Raw genomic sequence first — 9618 nt, 5'->3', positions numbered from 1 at the left:
ACTGTTCCTGGTACAGGCCATTCACGCCTTACAAAACAATCATATAATCAACTAATTGTGTCCAGTGTCACTATAAACATGAAGTTAAAACAGTACATAAATGTGTTTATTTTACTGAAAATTTTTGCTGGGCATCCAAGGAGGTGCTCTGATAGAGAATATGTTTTTACTTATTTTTAAGAAAGTAACAAAACCTGAAAGCAGGTTTCATTTATTTATCACACATACTACCTGTCAAGGTGTAGTAAGGTAAATGACACTTTATGTGGCAGCTGGCCAGGTAACTTGACATGAAATGCCAATTAGCAAAATATTATAATGATGCATACTCATTGAGATTTTCAGGTTAATAGTATTGTTTTCATTAAAAAGTACTGTCATCAGTCATATAAGCTGAATACTAAAAAAACACAAACAACCCACAAACAAACAAGCACAACAAAAAAGTATAATCATGCCCTTAAGCAATGTGAAGTATTTGTTAGGCTGAAAGAGCATTCCCTAAATCACACTATTAGTGATTTGTTCAACCTAATTGGACAAGTTCTCAGTGAAGGCACATATGGCAGTTCCAACAGTGGGAGCTGGGAGTGATCAGCACTCCTGAAACTTTGGGTTTTTAACAGAACTGTAGACCTTGTTTCTTCTTCAGCTTTTGAAGAAAAGCTTGATTTTTTTTCTCTATTTACAAAGTCAGACTGGTGCTCACTCTAGGCATGAGGGATCCCTGTGCACGACCTACGTCCGTGAAATCACTGTATTTTTTTAACATGGTCTGCTCATTTTATGCACTGTAAATTGCTCTTCATTGTTTGTCCTCCTTCTTTAACAGAGCAAGTAATATGTCACAGCTAAAAATGTGATGCCTGGAAGTATCTGGCAGGAGCTATTCCAAAGGAGATGCTGAAGCTGCAGTCTTTTACTATTGCTCTGGTGTATCAGGAACAGTGTGGCCAGCAGGAGCAGGGAGGTCATTCTGCCCCTGTACACTGCACTGCTTAGGCCACACCTTGAGTACTGTGTTCAGTTCTGGGCCCCTCAGTTTAGGAAGGATGTTGACTTGCTGGAATAAGTCCAGGGGAAGGCAGCAAGGTTGGTGAGAGACTTGGAACACAAGCCCTTATGGGGAGAGGCTGAGGGAGCTGGGGTTGCTCAGCCTGGAGAGGAGGAGGCTCAGCGGAGACCTTATTGCTCTCTACAACTACCTGAAGGGAGGTTGTAGACAGGCGGAGGTTGGTCTCTTCTCCCAGGCAACCAGCACCAGAACAAGAGGACACAGTCTCAGGCTGCACCAGAGGAGGTTTAGGCTGGAGGTTAGGAAGAAATTCTACACAGAGAGAGTGATTGCCCATTGGAATGGGCTGCCCGGAGCGGTGATGGAGTCACCATCATTGGAGGTGTTCAGAAGGAGACTTGATAGGGTGCTTGCTTGGATGGTTTAGTTGATTAGGTGGTGCTGGATGATAGGTTGGACGCAATGATCTCAAAGGTCTCTTCCAACCTGGTTTATTGTATTTTATTGTATGGCATTGTATTGTATTGTATTGTATTGTATTGTATTGTATTGTATTGTATTGTATTGTATTCTATTCTATTCTATTCTATTCTATTCTATTCTATTCTATTCTATTCTATTCTATTCTATTCTATTCTATTCCATGCTATTCTATTCTATTCCATTCTATTCTATTCTATTCCATTCTATTCTATTCTATTCTATTCCATTCTATACTATTCTCTTCCATTCTATATTTCAGGCTTTGCAGCCATCTGCAGTAAGAAGTGTGAGGTCTAAGTGGCCACACATAGCATAGCTGGAAGGAAGTACAATATGCATCGAAGAATCACAGAATCATAGGCTTTATGTGGTTATTTCCTTATTCTATTCCCTGATCAACCTCCAGCAGATCTGTGTGTGAGCCAGCACAGCTCTGTCTGCCTGAGGGATAGAATAGAATAGAATAGAATGGAATAGAACACAGTACATTACAATACCATACAATACCATACAATACCATACAATACAATACAATACAATACAATACAATACAATACAATACAATACAATACAATACAATACAATACAATACAATACACCAGACCAGGTTGGTAGAAACCTTCAAGATCATTGCATCCGAAGAATGATAGGGATTGGAAGGGACCTCTGAAGATTTTCTAGTCCAACCCCCCCTGTCAAAGCAGGATGGCCTAGGAATGTGTTCAGGTGGGTTCTGAAAGTCTCCAGCGAAGGAGACTCCACAGTCCCTCTGGGAAGCCTGTTCTGGTGCTTCAGCACCTGCAAAGCACCAAAGTTTTTCTTGAAGTTCAAGTGAAGCTTCCTGTGTTCTCCGTTGTGCCCATTGTCTCTTGTCCTATCACATGAGCCAAGCATTAGCAGTTGAGAACCATAACATCTTACTGGATGCATCAAAGAAGTCCTCAGGATTAACACTTTTAAGTCATTCTTCATGGAGTATATAGTTTCTCTATCAAAGTCAACAAAAGTGATAGTAGTTACAAAGTAACTACCAGTAGACATGAAATAATGAGGTTTTCTTTCCCCCATAATGAAAAAAAAAAATCCATCATCAAAACCTCTATTCTAATGTTTCTATCCTGAAGAGAGTCTTGTACACTCTGTCAGTGGTCTACAACCTGTCACAGCAGCAGCTGAGCATGGATTTGTACTGACAGGATTGGCTTAACTGCCTGGTACAGAAGGGATAGTAAAAAAAAGGCAATATGTAGAAGACTTTCAATTTAAAGAGCCAAATTTGACCAATAATTGGAGTATCATCAAAAAACCAAGACAATTAAAACTTGAATTAATGGTGAAATGTCACTGCATGGTGGTCCTTATGGGAGCAAGGAAAGGGCTGTCACCCCAGAGAGTTATGCATTAAAATTAACAAATCATATATAAGGAATCATGGCTGAAATGTTGCCATTACTGGTAATACAGAATACAGAACTAACCAGGTTGGAAAAGACCTTAGAGATCATCAAGTCCAACCTATCACCCAACACCATCTAATGAACTAAACCATGGCACTAAGTGCCCCATCCAGTGTCTTCTGATGGCTTATACCATAACCAGAGCATGCCTTAACTAAAAGATGTTCCTCAGCATTTCAGAGCAACAGGCCACTGATAATCTTAAGTCTCATAGACTGCCAAGCCATGCTGTAAATTTTTTTTGTAGATTTTTTTTCCTGTTCAGTGGATCAGCTGTGAACTTTCTAACAGAGCTTTGCTGACTTCTTCTGTGGAGCTACATACCAATGTGATGGTTTGTATCTACACAGCAAACAGTGGGTAGCATTAATAGTTGTCACCAGGGTGTGAAAACAGCAACTGGAGCAAACCCAAGCAATTTCTCTGGGTACTTCTGTTTGTGAAGAACAACAGAGTACTCCTGAAGTGTCATGGGTAAAATGGAGTAGTGGTGAACCATAAATTGGGCTATTAACAAAATAATCAATGTGTCCAGTGAGCAGAGCTGTGCTGGAGAAAACCCCTTCCAAGGAGTTCCAGGTGCTCATAGGAGCAAGTAAGGCTTTCAGCCCAGTTTGAAGGCCCGAGGAGGGTCAGGAAGCCACCCCCAGGGAACAGGAGCAGATCAACAGAACAGGAAGGAAAGAAACCAGGAAGTAAGCACAGCTGATATGAAAACCACAATCCAGAGCATATGAGCAGGAGATGAAAATTGCACCACGAGTGCAGTTAAGTAGGCTGCAGTTTTATCAGTAATCTTTTTGTGTAGTTGGTAATTTTATCAGTTGGCCTCTAAGTTGTGGCAGGCAATCAGTGACACTGATTAACCAAGTCTTGTGACTCAGGGTATGTGGGAAAGAAGTGTGTCATGTTTTCACCAGTTTGCTTAGCTTGAAAAGAAGAAACCAAAACAAACAAACAAAAAAAACCCCAACCTGTAACTAATACATTCTTAATTGGAGTGACGTTTTGGGGAAAAGAAGAAAAAAACCCAGGGACTTAATAAGAAAAAGATGAATGAATACATGAATCATTTGCACCATGTGAAACCTTGTTCCAGATGGAATTTAAGTTTTTCTTTTAAGTTTAAAGTTTTCTAATTATTACTGCACTTAAAAGAATTTAAAGAGGTATCAGCTTTTCTCCCAGGATGCCAACATTTTCAGGCTTGTGCCTAGTGAAACTGTATGAACATGAGCAAAATAATTGACCATAAATAATTTGCATGTAGATATTTTTTTCTTAAATGGCACTAAATGTCAGTGGATTTGTATTGCTGAATATGATAAATGGTGGCATTTTCAAAGTTATTTGCCGTTTTTATTAAGTGTTTTACAAGCTCTCAGATGCCTGGTATTTTTCTGTCAGCCTCACTGAAATGAACCAAGAATGTGTTATGCATCCCCTGAGTGCTAGTCATGCTGAGATTTGTCAGCTCTCTAGGAGGAACAGCAAGTTAAAGTTCGAAGAACTGACTTACTGAGATACTATAAACTAAATCTCACCCACAGAGTGGAGTTGGACCAAAGACACATGTGCCGCCTTTCATTTAATCTGCTTTTGTTGCAAGTAGGACTCTTGGATGGCATGCAAGCCTGGGATTGCAACAGCCAAGCACAGGAAATGCTTCGCAAAGCTCATTTCAACCCTAGAGCTGCACAGGGAGGTAAAAGGGAAATAAACAGAACCGCAGAGAGTCCAGCTTGTTCTTGTGTTACTATGAGGAAGAGAGCAGAAGAGAGAAAGGGCTGTTCCTGCTGCAAATAACCTCTTTATCTGCACTAGGCAGGTGCCAGTCAGACTGGCTGACCGGAACAGCATGCAGCCCCTGGCCAGGACTTTTGAAACTGGTCTCCTGATGCACCTCATGCATACTCCAACCTCTGATGTCATTCAGAGGTTACCAGATACCAGAAGATTGAGGTCCAGAACACTACAGGTAATCTGAAGTTAATGCCCTGGAAATACATATGCTTTGAGGACCGGGTCCTCCATACCAACTCCTTCGATCTACAGATCCACTCCACTTTGAGCCACCCAATCTGTATATCTCAGTGTAACCCTTTCTTGTTCCATTGTCCCAGGAATTACCAGCTGAGAGTGAGCTCTGTAACAGAGCATTGTTATTGCACATCTGCAGCAAGCCCCTCTGGCTCATCATCATCATTTAGAAAAGATACATACTTCAGATACTGTAATAGCTACTGGTTGTAAATTTTATAAGTCAAGATGTTTGCTGTATTTTGTGATGTGCCAGATTTCCCCAAATTACCAAGAAATGAGGACAATTGCTTCCTCACAATTGCTTTGGGTGTTTAGCTGGTTTTGTTTGTTTGCTTTTTTTCTGTTGTTCTGTTGGTTTTGGTTTGGTTTGGTGGGTTGTGTCGTTGTTGTGGTGTTGCAGTTTGAGCTGGGTGCCCCCTGGTGTGTTCACTTCCTGTGTCCAGAGGTCCAGCCCAGAGGGGTAGACACAGGAAGTTGTGTGTATTTCCTGACATGATTCTTTGCACCACTATAAGGTCCAGTGCGGGGTCTAGCGCTTTCTCTTTTCTTCCTCCTCCATCAGCTGGTAACTGGGGGAGATGTGTGCTGGCTTTGGGCCAGGTTAGGCCCAAGGCCACAGTGGGATGGGCAGTCTCAGACCTGGCCAGCTCAGACTAGCCTAGCAGAGGGAGGGGGAAGAAGGAGCCCTGGGGGCCTTGGGTGTACCCTAGGTGGGAATGGGATGTCTCTGGGTTTGCTTTGGGATCTTTCTTTGTCACTGTGCTTTGGGTTTTCTGTAAACATTCACTGCTTTCTATTTAAACTTTCATCACTTTTGCAATCTGTTTGTCCTGAGTGTTTATTCCTGCCCGTGGTGGGAGGAGGGGGCTGCCTCAAACCCAGCACATGTCGTTATGTTTGTTTGTATGTTTTAATTATATGAAAATCTTCTTTAATCCAGTCAGACACTTGAAAACTTCTGGTGTGAATTCAGGTGCTGGCAAAGAACTTGACAGCCAAGAATTCTAGAGCTTGAAAACTTAAAAGCAGTACTTATCCCCTGAAGCGGAGCATTACATTTTGCAAGATACACTTCATGAAGAAGTCCACAAATCACTCCCCAAATCTTTAGTGGTCCAACAAACCTGTGCTTCACTGCAGAGTGTGGCTACGTGTCAACTTCTGATCAAATTGGCTAGAGCTCTCTGTATCCCTATAGACTCTAGAGAGCTTGTTTTCCAAGGCCTCTTTCTGGCAGAGCTTTGGTGGTAATGTATTAAGGACTGAGCCTGACTTATAAAAGGCATAAAACAGATCTCCAGTGTAACCCTTTATTATGCTGGTTTTGCACCTCAGAGCTCCATGCCTGTTTAACATCCATAGAATGGAATGGAATGGAATGGAATGGAATGGAATGGAATGGAATGGAATGGAATGGAATGGAATGGAATGGAATGGAATGGAATGGGATAGAATAGAATAGAATAGAATAGAATAGAATAGAATAGAATAGAATAGAATAGAATAGAATAGAATAGAATAGAATAGACCAGGTTGGAAGAGACCTTTGAGATCATCGTGTCCAACCCATCATCCAACACCACCTAATCAACTAAACCATCCAAGCAAGCACCCTATCAAGTCTCCTTCTGAACACCTCCAATGATGGTGACTCCACCACCTCCCCAGGCAGCCCATTCCAATGGCCAATCGCTCTCTCTGTGTAGAATTTCTTCCTAACCTCCAGCCTAAACCTCCCCTGGTGCAGCTTGAGAGTGTGTCCTCTTGTTCTGGTGCTGGTTGCCTGGGAGAAGAGACCAACCTCTGCCTGTCTACAACCTCCCTTCGGGTAGTTGTAGAGAGCAATAAGGTCTCCCCTGAGCCTCCTCTTCTCCCAGCTAAGCAATCCTTGTCTTGTTGTAGCCTGCAATGCCACTGCAGCTCTCCATTTCTACATGAGAGGTTTGCTCTCACAAACCCTAAATCTGATTTCATCTGATCCCTAGATGCTGTGATTCATTCAGACAAAAGAAAGAAGGGAAAAAAAGAAAAAAAGGGGAAGATCTTTGCTAAAACCTCTATGATTGTCTGTCAAATAATTTCAGTACTTCTAGAAAATCTCCATCCTTGGTGGCATGCAATAGGTCACAATAAAGGCTGTATGTGACAGAAGTCATGGAAGTATTTCAAAATGTATGAATTACAAAATATAATTCATAAACCTTTTGTGGGGAGAGCCAAAGAGAGGATGCACCCTGAGCTCTTGTACAAATCAATGTGTCATAGAATAGGAAATGGGACACAAAGTAGGAAATGGGACATCCCTGCCCACAATGGGACAGGAATAAAGTTTTCATCTAAAATGAGTGTGTGTAAAACAATAATACTGCAAAGACCCTGTCTTAGATGCAGAGAAGATCTTAACAGAATAGAGGATGTGGATCAGCCTCTGAATGGCCCCTTGAAAAAGAAGCATCCTACTTCTGTGTCTGTGCTTTGAAAACTATAGTTACAAAAGGACCAATGACATAGTAGATGACTCTAAGGATGAGAATAAGAGAGTTGGGGAAGTATTTCCCATCTTTCTTTTTCTTGCAGAGCTGGAACTGCACACTGATCCATGCCACCAATTCCTAAGAGTGCTGTGGTAGTTTCTGAGATGATAACTGGTAAGGCATTAGGGAGAACACAGTCAGCACACACTTCTGAGGAAGGTGGAGCTAGTGGTATGAAGATCAGTGAGAAGACAGCTCCTATCTGGTGGCAAGATGAGGAGAAGTGGTAGGATGTCACAGTTTTACTGTAAAGTCAAGATGGAGAACTTGTGCCATTTGTTATAAATTTACAGCATCAAAATATCAAATCTCTAGAGGGACAAAGATATATTAAGTTCCTGGAGACTGGATGAAGAAAAACATTACACCCATTTCTAAAACTGTAAAATATAGGACTCTGGAAATTACCAACTTGTCAGCCTCACCTCTTCACCTGGGAATTTGATGGAACAGATCCTCCTGCAAATTATACTGGAACACATGGAGGACAGGGAGGTGATTCAAGACAGCCAGCATGGCTTCTGCATGGGCAAGTCCTGCCTAGGGGTTTTCTATGGTGGTGTAACTATATCAAGTGGGCAAGGGAAGACCAACAGATGTCATCTATCTGGACTTTTGAAAAGCCTTTGACACAGTCCCCCACAACACCCTTCTCCTCATCTGGAGAGGTGTGGATTTAATGGGTAGACTGTCCAGTGGATAAGGAATTGGTTGGATGATGACATCCAAAGGGTAGTGGTCAACAGCTTGATGTCCATATGGAGACAGGTGACAAGTGCTGTCCCACAGGAGTCTCTACTGGGACCAATGCTGTTCAATGTCTTCAGCACTGATGTCAACAGTGAGACTGAGGGCACCCTCAGCAAGTTTGCAGATGATACCAAGCTGAGTGGTGCAGCTAATAAGATGGAAGGATGGGATGCCATCCAGAGGGACCTGAACAGGCTGCAGAGGTGGGCTGATGAGAACGTCATGAGGTTCAGTAAGGTGAAGATCAAGATCCTGTACGTAGGTCGAGGCAATCCTTGATATCAGTACAATCTGGGGGATGATGCAATTGATAGCAGCCCTGCAGAAAGGGGCCTGGCGGTATTGGTGGATGAGACATGAGCCAACAACATGTGCTTGCAGCCCAGAAGGCAAATCACATCCTAGGCTTCGTGAAAAGAAGTATGCCCAGCAGGCTGAGAGATTTGATTCTGCCACTCTGCTCTGCTCTGATGAGACCTCACCTGGACTACTGCGTCCAGCTCTTGGGCCTCCTCCAACAAAAGAAGGACATGGGCCTGTTGGAGTGGCTCCAGAGGAGAGCCACAAAGATGATCAGAGTGCTGGAGCACCTCTCATGTGAAGACAGGCTGAAAGAATTGGGACTGTTCAGCCTGGAGAAAAGAAGGTTGTGGAGAGACCTTACAGCTGTATTTCAGTATCTGAATGAGACCTACATGAAGGCTGGGGAGGGACTGTTTAGAAGGGCTTATACAGACAGGACAAGGGGCAATGGTTTTGAACTGGAGCAGGGTAAATTTAGGTTGGACATAAGGAGGAAGTTCTTTACAATGAGAGTGGTAAAATATTGGAACTGTTTGCCCAGGGATGTGGTTGAGGCCCTCTCCCTGGAGGCATTGAAGATCAGACTTGATATTGCCCTGGGCCTGATCTAGTTGGAGATGTCCCTGGTGACTGAGGGAAGTTGGACAATATGACCTTTGAGTGTCCTTTCCTACCCAATGCAATCTGTGAATGTCACAAGAAGGAGGATCCCATATTCTTGATGTCTCTTATAGGGATAACAAATGCAAAGTCCCTCCCTGCCAAAAACCAAACCAAACCAAACCAACAAAAAAACCACAAACAAAACAAATTAAAAAAAAAAAAAAGAGGAAAATTAAAAAAAAAAAAAAAAGAGAGAAGTGACCAAAGGCTAAGGCAGGTTTGACCTGAGAAAGTTTGCGTGCATGCAACACAACATATGTTACTACTTTGTTCTGAAAGCAGAAAGAATGATGTCAGCAGAGTACAGAAATGGGCTGCCAGCCATACTCTTCACTGTGAAATTAGCAATCTGGCTGCGAGGCAATAAGAG

The sequence above is a fragment of the Dryobates pubescens genome, chromosome Z (genome assembly GCF_014839835.1).
Source record: "Dryobates pubescens isolate bDryPub1 chromosome Z, bDryPub1.pri, whole genome shotgun sequence".
Taxonomy (NCBI): Eukaryota; Metazoa; Chordata; class Aves; order Piciformes; family Picidae; genus Dryobates; species Dryobates pubescens.
This window is presented reverse-complemented; position numbering follows the sequence as displayed.